General features: G+C 44.4%; 1 protein-coding gene across 1 annotated transcript in view; it reads right to left on the bottom strand.

The window, feature by feature from the left end:
- Nucleotides 1-19381, bottom strand: part of RHAG (Rh associated glycoprotein) — a 90803-nt gene that overhangs the window by 41852 nt on the left and 29570 nt on the right. The window lies entirely within an intron of this gene.

Genomic DNA, 19381 nt, shown 5'->3' with positions numbered 1-19381 from the left:
CTTACCCTTGGCAGGTTATTAAAAATAAAGGCGACCCCATGCCTTTTTGGTTTAGCTAAATGCATGTACAGAAAACTACACATGCTTTGCAGTAATTATATATCTCATGGACATCTATCTATCTATCTATCTATCTATCTATCTATCTATCTATCTACCTATCTATTATCTATCTATTCTTTATCTTTTCACATCTAACACCTGAACATCTGTCATTTCTATTCTGCATTTTGCTCCAGTACATGTTACATGGACGGCAAATGGATGACACACTTTTATGTCACCCATGTGCACTTGTGAGAGACGCATTGACGACTGTGCTGCTGGATAAAAATGGACATGTTCATGTGTGGGATACACAGACACATGGTCCCTGTGAACACACGGACATGTGCTCAGCTCCATAGATTTAAATGGGCCTATGTGTGAAAGTGTCTCTAGTACACATTAAAACTGTCACCGCATGTACTGGAGACACTGAGGTGTGAAGGGGGCCTTACATTATATTGCAAGCTCTCTCCCACTCACATTAATAGGGGAAAGCCTCAGGAAAAATAAAAGCATCATTGGCGCTGTCTATTGCTATTAAACCACTTTTATTAGTGGTCACTGATAAAACCTCAGTAAAAACGATGGTGTGAGAAACAATAAAAGATGTAGATCCTAAAAGAGACTCGGAGTATCAACCAAAGTATCATGAAAATACAATATTTATTAAGAATAAAGTACAAGGCAAAATACCACATTAGACAATAGCTTTTGGCAAAGGACACATGGTGTCAATAAACCTGCACATCCACACACATACAAGTAGCAGGCATGGGAATGAGCCAATTATATCAGATACATAATGATTGGCAAGGTCATAAATAATGTATCAATGTAGAAAGATGACTGTTTTGGAGTGCAGACAGCAACAGCCCCAACGCGCGTTTCGTGTGGCCTTCCTTGGGGAGCTGTGACTCCATGAGTGTCTGGACAACTTTATATAGAGACAAATGATTAGGGACATGGTGGAATCAGCTGCACTGCGTGACCAGTGATCCACGGCGTCCCCAGTAACCTAGCAATCATACAGAGTTTAGGGGGCGGATATAATGACGGCGCATGCGCCGCGACAACCGGCGCCAGTACAGAGACGCAATGGGTCTGGGGGAATTCAAAAGACCCATGCGTCAAAAATAAGTGCCATCGGCGGCATCAATGACGCTCTGGTACACCGCGCATGCGTCCTATCCATCCACAATTTTAACTAGGGGCAAAATATCTGGCAAAAGTGGAATACAGGAACTATGCTATGTCCTCCTGGGAAGCTCATTAGAAATGGAGAAAACTCCATACATGATATAAAGGACCGTACATCTTTATATAATTAAAGTGACATGTGCAAACCAGTGAAAAGGACACAAAGGGAGTCACAGCCACCCGAGGAAGCCCACACGAAATGCGCATTGGGGCTGTTGCTGTCTGCACTCCAAAACACACAGGCTACCAAGGGTGAGATATATATTTATTCTGACTACTTTATACTATTTGTCTTTTGATTTTCTATGGACTATATCATCCTATTAGTCTTCCTATGTATGGTTTATGGCGGTCATCTTTTTACATTGATACATTATTTAGGACCTTGCCAATAATTATGTATCTGATATAATTGGCTCATTCCCATGCTTGCTACTTTTATATGTATGGATGTGCAGGTTTATTGACACCATGACGAAAGCGATTGTCTAATGTGTAATTTTGCCTTGTACGAGTTTATTCTTAATAAATTTTGTATTTTCATGACACTTTGGTTGACGCTCTGAGTCTCTTTTAGGATCTATATTTATGTGGCGTTTCCAGTGCTATGTATCCTAGTTAATCTTGTACGTATAGTTAGGAGATTTATTGATATCGCTATATGATGTTTAAAGTTTGGATCTGATACTGATAACAATAAAAGATGTGTCTGAAAAAAAGCATTTTCTGATCCTGCACTAGGATTTTCATTAAGGTCAATAAGTTATGAATATTGTGGTTTAATTTCCCTGTTTCAATCAATTTTTTGGTGCTAACATTAAGTTGAAAAGTTATCCATCTTGGTTCTATAAAAGATCTATAACAAAGTATAAAAGAACTTTTTTTTTCACAAAAACATATCCCCTATGCATATGTGCTGCAGTGCAAATGCTTCCCTATTTTAATTAATCTCAAGAGTTTAGTGAATTCATTTATTTGTTCCTAACGTGTCTATTTGACGTCTGATGCACACGCGCTTGGTGTGTATAGTTTGACGGGTTTTTTTCTGGTATGTGCTGATGTCACACTATGTAATATAGATGCCGTTCTTTTTTGGGTAGTAGAAAAAATGAAAAATATTCAGAATTGAGAGTCCTCAGTGGTTGATACCTTTTAATGGCTAACTGAAAAGATGGTAACACATTGCAAACTTTCGAGACTACTCAGGTCTCTTCATCAGGCATAGACTAATACAAAATCTGAAGAATCACATATTTATGCACAACACAGCATAGAAAAAATACAATAGATGAGACAAATGACGTGAAGCAGAATTATGATTATGGGAGAGGGAGAAACATAAATATTGGACCAGTTCATAGATAAGGAGTCCAGATGTTTTATTGTCCTCTGATTGGGGTCTAGTTCTGTGTTGTGATGCCCCCACAAGGTCTTAGGAGCAAATTCCTTAATTGATGTAAAAAGACATAAATCCATGTGACACATTCATTCCAGCATTGAGAGTGTCAAAGGTCATCGTAAATTTATACTCACAGACTCTTCTCTCTCTCTGAGATGTGAAGTTACCTTTCAATACCAGTAATTTCATATCCCTGGTGTTGTGGTCCATCATACAAAAATGTTTTGCCACAGGTATATCCATTCTTTTTTCTCTTATTGTGTGACGATGAGCATTCATCCTTGTTCTAAGCTTTTGCCCGGTCTCCCCCATATACAGACCCCAGTAGGACATTTAGTACAAATAATTAAGTACACCACATTAGATGTAATGCAGCTGAAAGTACCTGGGATCTTGTAGTCCTGATGTGAGTTGGGGATCTTTATCTTGTCTGTGGTCATTATAAATGGACAAGTTTTACATTTTTTCTGGCTGCAAGGAGAGGTTCCTGCAGCTGTTGGAGAAGACAGGGAGCTTCTGACAATGATGCTTCTTAGATTTGGGGGCTGCCTAAAGCACAGTAGTGGAGGGTCTGGAAAAATGGATTGTAATCGGGCATCTTTTTGCAGTAAAGGATGTAATTTCCGTGCAGCTCCCCTTAGCACTTCCAGATTTGGGTTGTAGGTGACTACTAGAGGCACCCGGTTATTTTCTTCTTTAGCTTTGTAATGTAGCAGGTGATTCCTTGACATTCTGGTGGCTCTTGTAATTTGGTTTTCAATTGTTCTTAGATGGTAGCCCTGATTCAAAAAGGCAACCAAGGTGTTTGTCTCTATCCATGGGGCTGGAACATATACGATTGTATCTGATGGCTTGGCTATAGATAATCGAGTTCTTTATGTGTTTTGGATGGAAACTGTCCCATTTAAGGTATGTTGGACGGTTGATTGGCTTCTGATACAGGGATGTCTCTATTTCATGGTTTTTTAGCTTAATGATGGTGTCCAAAAAATTAATCTCAGTACTGGAGTAGTTGAGTGTTAAATTGATGGTGGGATGAAATTGATTAAACTGTTCGTGGAACGTCTTTAGCTGTTGCTCAGACTCCGTCCAGATGATTAAAATATCATCAATGTAGCGGTAGTAGACCAGGGGACTGATGTGACATAAGGACAAAAAGTCACTTTCAAGCTTGGCCATGAAAAGACTTGCATATTGTGGAGCCATTTTACTTCCCATAGCTGTGCCAGTCTCCTGAAGATAGATCTTGTTGTCAAATTCAGAGTAATTGTGGGTGAGGATGAATTTTATAAGTTTCACCACAGCATCAGCATCAGTCCCTGTGTTTTTCATGAAGAATTTGCAGGCATTTAATCCATCTTGGTGTGGGATATTAGAGTACAAAGATTCCACATCCATGGTGGCCAGGATGGTTCCTTCTGGTAGAGGACCTATTGCTGCTAGTTTATTCAATAGGTCAGTTGTGTCCTGACTCTCAATTCTGAATATTTTTCTATCTACTGGCTAACAGGTACAAAGATATACATCTTTGAAACTCCCTCGACTTGGTCTTCTCTCGGCTTTGTGCAGTGGATGATTTTGCAAACTCCCCTCTCCCGCTCTCTGACCACAATCTTCTTTCATTCTCTATAAAGAACTGCCAGGCTGCTCAGGTCACCCCCACTGTCCAGACTTATAGAAACACACAGGCCATTAACACCCAGAAACTTCTGAAGAACTTGCAGTCTTCATTGGCCCCTATCTCCTCCCTCTCATGTCCTGATTCTGCATTGAAGCATTACAATGAAACACTTCAAACTGCCCTGGATGAATTTGCACCCCCTATAAATAGAACACCACAACGCAGACGGCGACAACCCTGGCACACGGTGCAAACACGTTTCCTGCAGCGGTGCTCCAGGTGCGCCGAACGTCTGTGGAGAAAATCCAATCTACCCGAAGATTTCATCCATTTTAAGTTTATGCTTAGAACATACAACACTGCCCTTCACCTCTCCAAACAAACCTATTTCAACACCCTCATCATCTCACTGTCCAATAACCCGAAACGTCTCTTTGACACTTTTCATTCTCTACTCAATCCAAGAGTACAGGCCCCAACCACTGAGCTCCGAGCTGACGATCTGGCCAATTACTTCAAAGAAAAAATTGACCAGATCCGACAGGAAATTATCTCCAAATCCCCTCATACCATGCACTGTCCTCCCTCACCCACTGCATCTAACTCACTCTCTGATTTTGAACCAGTCACAGAAGAAGAAGTAAGCAGGCTCCTTGCATCTTCTCGCCCAACTACTTGCACCAGTGACCCATTTCCGTCACATCTCCTCCAGTCCCTTTCCCCTGCTGTCACCCCTCACCTAACTAAAATATTTAACCTCTCTCTCTCTTCTGGTATTTTTCCCTCCTCATTTAAGCATGCCATCATACATCCACTACTTAAAAAACCATCCCTCGACCAAAACTGTGCCGCTAACTATAGACCTGTCTCTAATCTTCCCTTCATCTCTAAACTCCTGGAACGCCTGGTCCACTCCCGTCTTATCCGCTATCTCTCAGAAAACTCTGTTCTCGACCCTCTCCAATCCGGTTTCCGCTCTTTACACTCCACTGAAACTGCCCTCACTAAAGTCTCTAATGATCTGCTAACAGCTAAATCAAATGGTCATTACTCCATGCTAATTCTCTTGGATCTCTCTGCAGCATTCGACACTGTGGATCATCAGCTCCTCCTCACTATGCTCCGTTCCATTGGCCTCAAGGACACCGTTCTCTCCTGGTTCTCCTCCTATCTCTCCGACCGCTCCTTTACTGTTTCTTTTGCCGGTTCCTCCTCCTCTCACCTTCCTCTTACTGTTGGGGTTCCTCAAGGATCGGTTCTAGGCCCCCTCCTCTTCTCCTTGTACACTGCCCCTATTGGTCAAACAATCAGTAGATTTGGTTTCCAGTACCATCTCTATGCTGATGACACCCAATTATACGCTTCTTCTCCTGACATCACGCCAGCCTTTCTAGAAAACACTGGCGATTGTCTAAACGCTGTGTCTAATATCATGTCCTCACTATATCTGAAACTGAACCTATCAAAGACTGAACTCCTTGTGTTTCCTCCCGCTACTAATGTACCTACACCCGACATTGCCATTTCCGTCTGTGGTTCCACTATTACTCCCCAGCAACATGCCCGCTGTCTTGGGGTCATACTTGATTCCGAGCTTTCCTTTGCCCCCCACATTCGATCACTGGCTCGCTCTTGTCATCTGCACCTCAAAAACATTTCTAGAATTCGACCTTTTCTTACTTTGGACTCTGCAAAAACTCTTACTGTTTCTCTTATTCATTCTCGTCTCGACTATTGTAACTCTCTTCTAATCGGTCTCCCTCTTACAAAACTCTCCCCTCTCCAATCTGTCTTGAATGCTGCAGCCAGGATCATATTCCTCACCAATCGTTACACCGATGCCTCTACCTTGTGCCAGTCATTACACTGGCTACCCATCCACTCCAGAATTCAGTATAAACTTATTACCCTCACCCACAAAGCCCTCCATGGCTCAGCACCACCCTACATCTCCTCCCTTGTTTCAGTATACCACCCTACCCGCGCCCTCCGTTCTGCTGATGACCTGAGGTTAGTATCCTCAATAGTCAGAACCTCCCACTCCCGTCTCCAAGACTTTACACGTGCCGCGCCAATTCTTTGGAATGCACTTCCCAGGTCAATACGATTAGTCCCCAGTCCCCACAATTTTAAGCGTGTCCTGAAAACGCATTTATTCAGACTGGCCTATCGCCTCAACACATTAACCTAACCTATCCCTGTGTGGCAGAGCCAAAAATTTTACCATAACCAGGTTCCCAGCATCATGTTCCCACATGCTTTATGCATCCATTAGCCCTCTGTGTCTGTACTGTTACACACTTAACATTATGGCTGGTCCATACAATCAGGGCAACTGTTACCACCCACCTTTCGTGTCTACCTCTTTCCTCATAGACTGTAAGCTTGCGAGCAGGGCCCTCACTCCTCTTGGTATTTGTTATAATCTACTGTATGTGATTATTGTTATGCTGTAATGTCTATTGTCTGTACAAATCCCCTCTGAAATGTAAAGTGCTGCGGAATATGTCGGCGCTATAAAAATAAAATTTATTATTATTATTATTATTATCTTTCCTGTAGAAAAAATGAGTGAGACAGTTCCAAAATTAATATGGTTGTAGTATCTGCATTTGACCACTAGATGCCACTGTAACAATGGAAAACTTTTGGATTCTCATGCATATAGATACAGTGTTTGTTAGCAATCTCTATGCAAATTGCATCTTCAGAAAGAGGACTTTTACTCTACAGCGCCACCTATTGGTAGTAGCGATCCTACAAGTCACAATCAACCCTTTAACGAGTCTTTTACTATGACTTAGGATAAGTCATATTAATAGACTCGTTAAAGGGTTGATTGTGACTTGTAGGATCGCTACTACCAATAGGTGGCGCTGTAGAGTAAAAGTCCTCATTCTTTCTGAAGAGGTTATTTGCATATTATTTTCCCAGAGGAGCATTGCACGGCGAATAAGCCTCCTTACCTTGACAAGCCAGAGCTGGCATGTCACTCTCCACAAGGAGAAACGTTACCCCTTAGACCTTAGCAATCTCTAGGCACTGAGACTCAAACATATTTTTCAAGCACGCCGAAGTCACTTGGTTAGCACCTGAGCATGCTTAGATAACACCTAATCCGAGCATGTTTGCTCATCACTAATTGTAACTATACAGGGGAATACAAAGGTTTTCCATTGTAACACAGACATCTAGTGGTCAAATGCAGGTACTACATCCCTATTCATTTTGAAAACATCTCACCCAGCTTTTCTGAAACTCTGCATGTTAATCCAAAAGAGAATTGCATTTATATTGCACAGTGTGATGTCAGCAGCACCTTCTTAAAAAATAACGATACGCACCAGGCACGCGTGTATCAGACGTCGAATAGATATGTCAGAAGCAAATAAACGAATTCACTAAAGTTCTGAAATTAATTAAATCAAATAAAATCAATGAAATAGGGAAACGTTTGTGCTGAAGCATTTATGTGCAACGGTTTATGAAAAAAAAGTTATTTTATATGTTTTTATGACCCTTGCCCTTACTGTTAGCAGCAAAAATTGAAATTAAACTGGAAAACAAAACTAAACAGCAAACTTCATGACCTCCTGAACCTGACTAGTGAGGGATCAAAAGCATTTTTGTTCAGACACATCTTTTATTGTCGCACCAACGCTTTTACTCAAATTTTATCAGTGACCAATTATTAAAAGTTTCTGTGACATTCTCTTCCCAGTTTTACCATTCACATGTAAAGGAGAGAGCTTGCAGTACCATTCACAGCCACTACAAATGTGTGGCGCTGTGACACTTCTCATTCAATCAACTCATTGTTGGGGGGGGTTGAAAGTCAGACCTCCACTGATCTGATCTTGATGAGCTCTCCTGTGGCCTTGTGCACATGGCCTTATTTTTGATCCCAGTACAATCTGACAAAATATCAGATCGCACTGGGACCAATGTTATTCTATGGGGCTGTGCACATGTCAGATTTCTTAGGCTCGGTCTGCGGAAAATATTTTGATGCATTTGATTATCGTATTGCACTCGATCATGCAAGTCAATGAATCCGAGGAAACCATTGGACCACACTCGGATGACATCTGAGTGCAGTCCGATTTCCGTGCACTGACACAATGGAGAATTTTTTTCTCCATCTTCTTTTCATTCGAGAGAACCAAAGCACACTGTGATCACACTCTGGCCGAAGTGTCTTTTGTAAGAGCCATTTCACCCTGCCTTTAGAAAGTCATTGTTATTAAAATCCTAGAAAACCTCTTTAAGAATAGATTTTTTTTTCCATTTGAGGGCCAGGCTAAATACAACTCAGATATATATATATATATATATATATATATATATTTACTGCTTAAAAAAACAAAGGGAACACTATAACAAAGGATGTGGTATTTTAGTGTTTCCTTTATTTTTTTAAACTGTATATATATACTGTATATATATATATATATACTCCAAAGAAAAGAAGAAAGCATTCACCATTCTTTTGAAGAAATTCCACTCTTTATTGACAATAAAAAAGCATGTTGGCTGGGGGAGTGAGATCGGGAGTGGACAGAAACTTGACGACGGCCGTTTCGCCCCGACTAGCACTTCAGTTTCCTTTATTTTTTTTTAAACAGTATATATGCAGTATATATATACACCTTTGTGTTCTTGTATTCTGATAGTCCCTTTATTATTTTTTTATTATTTTTTTCTGAAGTGGGAGCTTTGTTTTGATACTTTTATATTAGTAATTCATTTAAATTTAATTTAATATTTTGAAAAAAAAATTGCTGAAAAAGCAAAAAAAAATTCCATTGTGGTGCTTGTTGTAAATTTTTGAGCCAAAGTAACAAGTTATTTCTGAAAGTAAGAAAATATAAAAACTAGATTTGAAGATCTTATACTCCTCTTTCCCCTGAATCCTTCTCTGACTTTGTGTAAAATACTGCAGAGGTTTGGTTAATGACTCATAAACCTTTTTGGGAATCCATCCCTGACTTTCCCTGTTGGTTAGCCATCGTATTTATTGGAAATAGTAAACCACTAAAATGTAACCTGTTCCTGGCAGCTCAGTGCGAGACCCTAGAGACCTGATGTATAATGGTACCGTGGCCTGGTTGTTATAGTGGGTCTGCTAGTTTCTCCATCTGGAGAGTATTATGGATGAGAGGACATTGTGAGTAAGTTACTGACTCAGACTCCATGCGTTCTCTGCCTCCTACACACAGATAGCATGGAAAGCCCCCCCAAAATTTTACATTTTTTCACTCTTGTCTGGATCTCTGTTGACATGAGAAAATCAAGTAATGAAATTCCAGCTTCATATTATGCAGGTCAGAGGCTTTACATCAGTGTTAGCCCTTTGTATAGGACCGGCTGACCATCAAGTATTGATGAGGACCCTTTGACTCTTCTCTGATGGCAGATATTCGGGGAGTGAACGATCCGGCCCTTGAGCAATTACCTACTCTCGTCTCCCCACAGGGAACACATGGACATTCGGCCAAGTCAAGTGAATGCATATGGGAAGTCAGCATAGATCGCTGGTTGTGTGTGTGGCCTATAGGTGTCTAATGTGTATGGGGGTGTAAGGTTCTAGCAGGAACGCGGGGTGCAGTGACGGGATGCAGGCAGAGAAAGGGATAACAGGTTTATCTACAGGGGAATACTCCTCACAGGGAGGTAAAGAGTTAAACAGCATAAATGGAAAAGGATGTCGGGAGATAAAAGGTTAGAAAGGGGAGACAAACGGTACATTAAGGCAAAGGATATAACAACGGTTCAGGTGACGGCAGTTTGTTAGCCCAAATGTAAGGCGGTCCTTAAACTGCAGCCCCTGCTGTGAACTCGATGGCGCCAGCAACGCCCGAAGTGGTGTCCTTATTAATGGGGTCAAGCAAATAACAATACCCCATCTTCTGGTGACAGTGGTTGGTCTCCGGTACCTTCGACTGCCCCTAGTCCATACACTCAAGATGCCTACAAGGGTAAGGGCCACTGTACTGTTTAAGCCCGACGTGTCTCCTGCACAACTCTCCTCACAGTCTCGAACAAAAGAGCCCAAAGTGGCTGACGATAATGCGGGTCATGGTCTTGAACGAGTCCAAAGTGGAATGTCAAAGGTCATCATGAATGTGTCGCATGGATTTATGTCTTTTTACATCAATTAAGGAATTTGCTCCTAAGACCTTGTGGGGGCATCACAACACATTAGGGAGACCCCAATCAGAGGACTATAAAACATCCAGTCTCCATATCTATGAACTGGTGCAATATTTATGTTTCTCCCTCTCCCATAATGATAGTTCTGCTTCACGTCACTTGCCTTATCTATTGCATTTTCTCTGTGCTGTGTTGTGTATAAATATGTGATTCTTCAGATTTTGTATTAGTCAATGCCTGATGAAGAGACCTGAGTAGTCTCGAAAGCTTGCAATGTGTTACCATCTTGTTAGTTAGCCATTAAAAGGTATCAACCACTGAGGACTCACAATTCTGAATATTTTTCTATCTACTGGCTAACACAGTACAAAGATATATATCTTTCCTGTATCACTTTGTAATATACATCTTTGTCAAGCTAATTTCTTAGGAGAAATCATTAATCCTGAAATATCAGCAGTAACAGCCTACTCCATTCTTAACTGCCAGGATCATTAGTTGTCGTAATCCTAGCTGTATAACATCATGAATGTGACCACAAAGATACGACTCACAGCATTTGAGTGGTTTCTGAACATTTTCCCACGCTGCCGAGTTCACCGCGGGTCAGGCAGGGAGTCTGTGCAGCCTCATTAACGGTAGTCACTAGAGTTGAGCGAAAAGGGGTCGAAAAATTTCAAAAGTCACCGACTTTTGGCAAAGTCGGGTTTCATGAAACAAAACCCGACCTAAGGATGAGGTCGGCCACGAGGTTGGCGACTTAAGCGCCAAAGTCACGTTTCAAAAGTTTGTTTTGCGCTCTTTTTCAGCCAATCAGGATCCACGGACACTGTGGGCAATGTGATGACATAGGCAGGGGTCACCACCATCTTTCAGAAGGGCTTGCAAGCGATTGGCTTGCTTTGGTGGGCATCTCAGGGGGTATAAAAGGGCGTGCACACCGACCGCCATATTACTCATGCTGATCTCAGAATAGGGAGAGCTGCTGCTGATGATGATTTTGTAGGGAGAGCGTTAGGCAGGGAAGAAGACACCAAAAACTGCTTCTGCTGCTAGCGATTTAGCCTGTACAACACACCAGTCACTGTGTGTGCAGTGCAAGTGGAGGCTATATTTTGCTGGATCAGCGGTGTTGGTTGTTAGGCTGCATTCTAAGGCTTCCTGACGGCTGCATTGCTGTTTACCCACTGCTGTGCAAACTGCTTTTTTAAAAGCAATCACAATTTTTTTTTTTGTCCTGGTGAGGTACTGAGTGTGCATTTTTTCACACCATACAGCGGTGCACACTCCTCACACAGTACCTTGTAACGGCTGTTATCACAGCCACAGTGCTATCTGTGTGTCACTCTGTAAGGATAAGTCGAGGACATGTTCCGTTCTTACAGACCTGCACCTTCTAGTTTTGTCTAGCATTCAAACAGTTAAATATATTTGCTGTTTGATCACATTCAAAACTATAGAGAGACAGCGTGTGTCAGTCCGTATACTTAAAAAACATGGAGCTTGACAAATTTACGTACACTGGACAGCCGTGTACGTGCACGCTCCTCTGTCAGTACCGTGTAATGGCTGGTATCACGCCCACAGTGAAGCTGTGTGTCGCTCTGTAAGGATAAGTCGAGGACTTGTTCCGTTCTTACAGACCTACACTCTAGGGAGATTCCTATTCTGCCCAATTCTATATACACCTTGTAGTTTGTCATACACTAGCCAATTTCTGCCTGTGACATAGCGCTGTGATATTCACTGGGCCTCACACAATCCAAAAGTGTCCAGTGTCCACAAGTGTGTGCTGAAATTCAAAATCTCCGTTATCCTCTAGTCACATTTTTCACACCTGCGACATTAAGACTGTGACATAGCGCAGTGATATTCAGTGGGCCTCACACAATCCAAAAGTGTCCAGTGTCCACAAGTGTGTGCAGAAATTCAAAATCTCCATTATCCTCTAGTGACATTTTTCACACCTGCGACATCGAGCCTGTGACATAGCGCTGTGATATTCAGTGGGCCTCACACAATCCAAAAGTGTCCAGTCTCCACAAGTGTGTGCAGAAATTCAAAATCTCCGTTATCCTCTAGTGACATTTTTCATACCTGCGACATCGAGCCTGTCACATAGCGCAGTGATATTCAGTGGGCCTCACACAATCCAAAAGTGTCCAGTGTCCACAAGTGTGTGCAGAAATTCAAAATCTCCGTTATCCTCTAGTGACATTTTTCACACCTGCGACATCGAGCCTGTGACATAGCACTGTGATATTCAGTGTTCCTCACACAATCCAAAAGTGTCCAGTGTCCACAAGTGTGTGCAGAAATTCAAAATCTCCATTATCCTCTAGTGACATTTTTCACACCTGCGACATCGAGCCTGTGACATAGCGCTGTGATATTCAGTGGGCCTCACACAATCCAAAAGTGTCCAGTGTCCACAAGTGTGTGCAGAAATTCAAAATCTCCGTTATCCTCTAGTGACATTTTTCACACCTACGACATCGAGCCTGTGACATAGCGCTGTGATATTCAGTGGGCCTCACACAATCCAAAAGTGTCCAGTGTCCACAAGTGTGTGCATAAATTCAAAATCTCCCCTGTCCTATAGACACCTTGTACCTTGTTTTACATTACTATATAGTTTGTTGGATTTTGTCTACATTTCTACCAAAAATGAGGAAGGCTGGTGGAAGAGGCCGTGGAATTGGGTGGGGGTTGGCAGCTGGTAATGATGGTGTTGGTGGTGGATCTGATGGTAGTGGCAAAAGCAAAATAGGACCGAATGCAGGAGGTGTTGAGCCTGCGTCATCGTCTGACTCCACAAGGCCTCGAAGGCTTAGTTTTCTAGGAGTTGGCAAACCGCTTTTAAAGCCATAGCTTCAGGAAAAAGTTTTGTCTTACATTGCTGACTCAACCTCCAGCTCTATCGCCTCCTCTTCTGAAGTTGTAAAAAATAAAAGCACTGAGTCGTCATTGGAGGCTCATGTTCATGAACCACACCTTTCCTTGTGTCCTTCACCCCAACCAAGATTGAAGGATGACGCAGGCCATACTACTGATTACTCCATGGAGCTGTTTTCACATACCATGCCTGGATTATCAAGTGAAATGGTGAATTACCCAGGCCAAGATGAATCTGACATGGAGTGCACTGATGCACAGCCACTGATAGATGATTCTGCTGGTACATTCACTCAGAGCACTACATTGTCCTCACAGTGTACAGAGCCAGATTCTGACCCTGATGTGACTCAGGTTCCCCTTCCCGCACACTATACCACCATACACGGTGACACAGAGGAAGGTGCACATGACATTGAAGAGGAGGTGATGGATGACCCAGTTGTTGACCCAGATTGGCATCCATTGGGGGAAGAGGGTGCTGCTTCCAATAGCTCAGATGAGGAGGAGGAGCATCCACAGCAGACATCGACATCACAACAGCTGTTATCTGGCAGGCCCGTAGCACTCCAAAGACAGGTTCCAAAAATCAAAAGAGTTGCTGGACAGGTTGTCCAGAGGGTCAAAATATCACAGCGTGCTAGGCCGCAAAATGTCTGCCAAAGTAGGAAGAGTGCAGTGTGGCATTTTTTTGAACAAAATCCTCATGATCAGGCCAAGGTTATCTGTAAGAAGTGCGCAAAGACCTTTAGCCGAGGGAAAAATATGAAAAATTTGAATACCAGTTGCATGCTTAGACATTTAACCAGCATGCACTTGCAAGCGTGGACACAACACCAAACCTCAAGTACCACATGTGCAACTGATCACAAAGAAGGTAGTCAGCAACGCTACATTGTTTCCCCCACTGTAAGCCCACCGGTTAGCACAGCAGCAAATGTTGAGGTGTCATTGCAAGGCCACAGCAGTCAGGGAATCCCACTATTATATCAACGAAAGACTGAATCTAGGCCATCAGAAAGAACACCAACTCCATCACCATCATCAACCCTCTCTCAGTCCGCCCTGTCCACCGCTACTTCCACCATATGCAGCTCTCAAGTCCAGCTCACTCTCCCAGACACTATGAGTAGGTCAAGAAAGTACTCAGTCTCTCCTCCGCGTACACTGGGTTTGAACGCCCACATTGCCAAACTAATCTCGTTAGAGATGATGCCCTATCGGTTGGTGGAAAGCGCAGCTTTCCGCGAACTCATGGCCTATGCAGTACCATGCTATGACCTACCCAGTCGTCACTTCTTCTCTCGCAAAGCCATCCCAGCCCTCCACCATCATGTGAAAGACCGCATTGTCCATGCAGTCAAGCAGTCAGTGAGTGGAAAGGTGCACCTCACAACTGATGCATCGTCCAGTCGGCATGGCCAGGGCCGTTACGTGTCCATCACTGCGCACTGCGTTAATGTGGTGGATGAAGAGTACACAGGGGACAGCGGTGGTGGGACAGTGCTGCCTAGCCCACGGTATAGGAAACAGTTGGCTGTAGGCGTTCGACCCTCCTCCTCCTCCTCCTCCTCCTCCTCCAGAAGCAAAAGCTCATCCACAGAGCGCAGTCGTACGAGCACTCCATCTGCAGCTGCCACTGTTGCACACGAGGTGTCCCCCTATCAAGCAGCTAGTGGAAAGCATCAGCAGGCTGTGTTGCAGATGATGTGTTTTGGCGACAGACACACCGCCGAGGTGCTGGCCGAGTACTTTCAGCGACAAACTGAGTCATGGCTGGGCAGTGTACATCTTGAGGCAGGCAAGGTAGTTAGTGATAACGGCCGTAATTTTGTGGCAGCCATAGCCCTTTCAAAACTCAGCCACATACCTTGCTTGGCTCACACCTTGAACCTGGTGGTGCAGTGCTTCCTCAATAATTAGAGTTAGCAGCCCTGCTCCAGAAGGTGCGAAGACTGTGCGCGCACATCCGCCGGTCGCCTGTACACTCCATTCGTATGCAGAAGCTGCAGCGATTGCTCCACCTTCCCAACCACCGCCTCATTATCGACATTGCAACAAGGTGGAACTCCACCCTGCACATGGTTGAGCGGCTGTGTGAGCAGAGGCAGGCCATAATGCATTTGTGTGAGGATACACGGCCAGGCACTTTGAGAGCAGACATGGAGTTGACAAGTGTGCAGTGGTCGAAGCTGAAAGACCTCTGTAAAGTCCTTCAGTGTTTTGAGGAATGCACACGGCTGGTAAGCGCAGACGACGCCATCCTAAGCATGAGCATCCCACTTATGCGTCTGCTCATGCAAACTTTGACACACCTTAAGGAGCAGGCGTCTGCAGCCAATGTTGACGAGGAGGAAGAGGTGGAGGGAATCCTTGATGACATTCAGCCATTGTCTGCTCAGGGACCTCTCCTGGACGAGGTGGAGGAAGAAGAGGAGGAGGAGGATGATGATGTGGATGATTACTTAGGGGAGGAGGATGCATCTCATGGGGCAAGTGAAAATGTTGGCGTGGCAAGGTCTGGTACAGGGTTTGTACGTGACTGGAGGGATGTGGATTTGCCAGAAAGTGCTCCTCCACCCAGCACTCGCAGTGCATTATTGACACCGGGAACATTGGCCCACATGTCAGATTATGCCTTGCAGATCCTAAAAAGGGACCCACGCATTGCCAAAATGATGAACGATGACGACTACTGGTTGGCCAGCATCCTGGATCCACGCTATAAAGGCAAATTACAAAACATCATGCCACAGGAGAACCTTGACCTAATATTGGCTACTAAACAAGCAACTCTGGTTAACCGGTTGGTTGAGGCATTCCCATCACACAGCAGCGGTGATGGTTCTCACACGAGCCGTACGGGCTGGGGGCAGCTTGGCAGAGGTGTTCGTGGTGCACACAGCAGAAGTGGCGTTGGAGACAGGGGTTTCATGACAATGTTGTGGACTGATTTTTCACGGACCGCTCACACAACTGGTAATACTGCATAGATGGAAAGTGACAGGAGACAGCAGTTGTCAACTATGGTTAACAACTACTTTTCCTCCCATATCGATGTTCTCCCGCACAGGTCATTCCCCTTTGACTATTGGGCCGCTAAACTGGACACCTGGCCTGAATTGGCACAATATGCCTTACAGGAGCTCGCTTGCCCAGCTGCAAGTGTGCTATTGGAAAGAGTCTTCAGTGCAGCTGGATCAATTCTGACAGAAAAAAGGACCCGTCTGTCAACCCAAAATGTGGATGATCTAACCTTCATGAAAATGAACCATGCATGGGCTTCCAAGGATTTTGTCCCACCTTCCCTTGATGATACATAGGTTGCCAGAAAAATGGCTTGCTTTGGTCCTCCTCCTATTCCGCGAACTTGACCTATTTCGCCTTTTGCAGCAGCTGAATGACCCACATCTACATATGCCACTTTGTAAACCTCCCTAAGTGGGCGGGGTCACCACTAGCGCACAAAACCGTGCGAGTGCCATTGCCTAGGACAGGTGGGTAGGCTGACTCTTGGGCGCGGGCACTGGCATAGGGTCCCTCATAGTGCAATCAAGTGTCTCTGACAGTGGTGGTGCACACCTGCCGTCAGACACACCGCCGTACTATGAGGGGCCCAGTGCTAGTACCGACGCCCACGAGTGTGCCCCCCTTGCTTGGGCAGGGCCCCAGGATTTGCAAAGTTTACCTCTCCCTGCTCCTCCGCTGTGTAGTCTGGGCTGTCAAATCCTTCACTGGGACTGCCACTACAAATTGATTGAACTGAAAGATGATGGTTAATATGTAGCTATGCCCTGTCCTGCTGGCCGGGCTCTAGCTCCAGATGATCAGTGGCTTCCATTTCTTATGGACGTCGACTCACAATTACATGCAGTGGTGGTTTATCATCAGCTTTCACAGTTTTCCTACTCACAAACGTGTGACATTCCAGCGCACATTTCAAAATGTGCCCTCTCATGCCAATCAAATAGAATCGCCTATGGCCTGTGGCTTCTGTCTTTTGCACTCCAAAGTTACGTGACAGATCATGATAGCCAGTGAGCACCATGTTTGCATCGCTCCCTGTGATAAAAATTGGATTGAGATGAGTAACAGTGATGGAATTAACGGAAGTGCGATACAGCAAGACTTTATTCACAAAAAAATGTTTTCACTGTCTCAACACACAAATTAATTGAGGGTCAGCATCGCCTATGAGAATTGTGACGGAAGTTTTTCCCGTGAATAATAATTCCTAGATTTCTGCAATCAATAGCCTTTATGTCACTAATTGTATGCATCTCATTTCCTCTTGCGGAGAGGCTGGACTGTATTACTGAGACAGAAAAATATATGAAGATTTAAAAATAACACCAAAAGTATATAGTTGTGTACGCCTCAAATGCATTTCCTTTTTTCCACTTTTTAGATTGCTGTGTAATCCATACTGAGAACACAGAGATTTTACATGTTTAAACTATGCTATATATACCTGCTATCCAGTGATAAAGTACCCTTTCTCAACTTTGTTCAATCTGGTCAAATCCATACTGGGCCTGAGAACATCTGAGTCTGCCTCCTGATCTATAGACATATATTTTTAATGTGTAAACTAGGCTACATATATACGTGTTATCCGGTGAAACTGTACCCTTTATCAACTTTCTACAATGTTGTTGAATCCATACTGGGCCTGAGAATGGCTGCCGAGCTGTTAAGCAAGCTACAGCACCTGTGGTTTGGACACGTAATTTTTTCAGGAATGACGGTTAGGCCTAACTCCGGAATTGCGGTTGACCTGAACTTACTGGGAAATCTTCGTTCGCGGGGAATAATCTGAATCCCAGATCCCCATCACTAACGGAGTTCAGCAGGTTATCTGCACCTGTAAGCGACAAAAGCTGGTCCTTTCAGTGTAGCGTGCATGCAGCCCCGGACATGTACTGGAATGCTAGACCTGTTATTGCTCGATCTCACGTGCCACAGCCTCGCGTATCCCTCTAGTAAGCTTGACACGTACCGCGGGGCCATGCCCGAGTCTCGGTCATTAACGGAATAAAGCTGAGAAATCGCTAGCACAACTACAAATGGACACACCACACCACACACAGAATCGACAAAGCTTGCAATCTGTCCATCTTTTCTGTAGCTTGTATGGTAGTGGTTTCCTGGGTGCCGTCCAATTAAGCCACAGGCTCCACTCCTGGTGGTGCCCTTTTGGACATTCCTTTAAGGTTCAGCTTTGCAATCATACTGCCCCCGGAAACCAAAAACTTTGTTTTCAGGGACGCTGTTTGGAGGTTCGTGGGAATAACGCCGCCCGATCAGCAGTCGGCATATGGGTCGCCCTCCCAGGGCTGTGGGGTACTCGGTACCAGGCCGGTGTCAGTGGGATGTGTCACAGCAGCGGTGACCCGGACGGTGGCCCTGGGCGCCCATGTAAATGGCGTGGTATAATGGTAAAGAGTTAATATAGATAGTTTGACGCCACCTGTGGTGTTCGGCAACATAGATGTTAGGCCGACGCTGCATGCAGATCCTCTGGGACTGATGGTGTTGTGCAGCAAAGATGGTGAAGCTCCCCACAAGTGGAGCTGGAGTCCCAGGGAAGTGTAGATGTAGTGATGGGGGAAAGGCACAGGCGGAGTAGGTGCTGGTACCCAGATGTAGCGGTGCTGGATTAACTGTAGGACACCAGAGCGTGCAGTTCCAAAGCTTTACTCACAGTCTGCAGGTTACACAGATGCCTGCCTCCGTGCTGTGTCCTCCGGGTCAGGACCTCTGCCAACCTCCGGGACCAGAATGGAAAGCTCCCTTCCAACACTCCGCCAACATGTACCTTCCTGGACGTCTCCTTTCTAGTGCTTGTGGGGGAAGCACTCACAGGACCGTGGTTCACTGAAACGCCTCCTGTCTAACAGATGTTCCTCAGACTTTACTTGTATGGCAGACAGCTGTAGCCTTTTCCTTCTGCCTCGCACACGTCGATGCAGGGGCCTCCGAGCCTTAGTTGGGTACAGAGCATTTATAGCTGCTACTTCCCCCGGTTTCTGCTGCAGGAACGTCAGTGTCCCTACAAACTCGGAGAC

The sequence above is a fragment of the Dendrobates tinctorius genome, unplaced genomic scaffold (assembly GCF_039654945.1).
Source record: "Dendrobates tinctorius isolate UK_male_01 unplaced genomic scaffold, ASM3965494v1 ptg000093l, whole genome shotgun sequence".
NCBI lineage: Eukaryota > Metazoa > Chordata > Amphibia > Anura > Dendrobatidae > Dendrobates > Dendrobates tinctorius.
The sequence above is the reverse complement of the archived record's forward strand: the minus strand, read 5'-3'. Positions and strand labels throughout refer to the sequence as shown.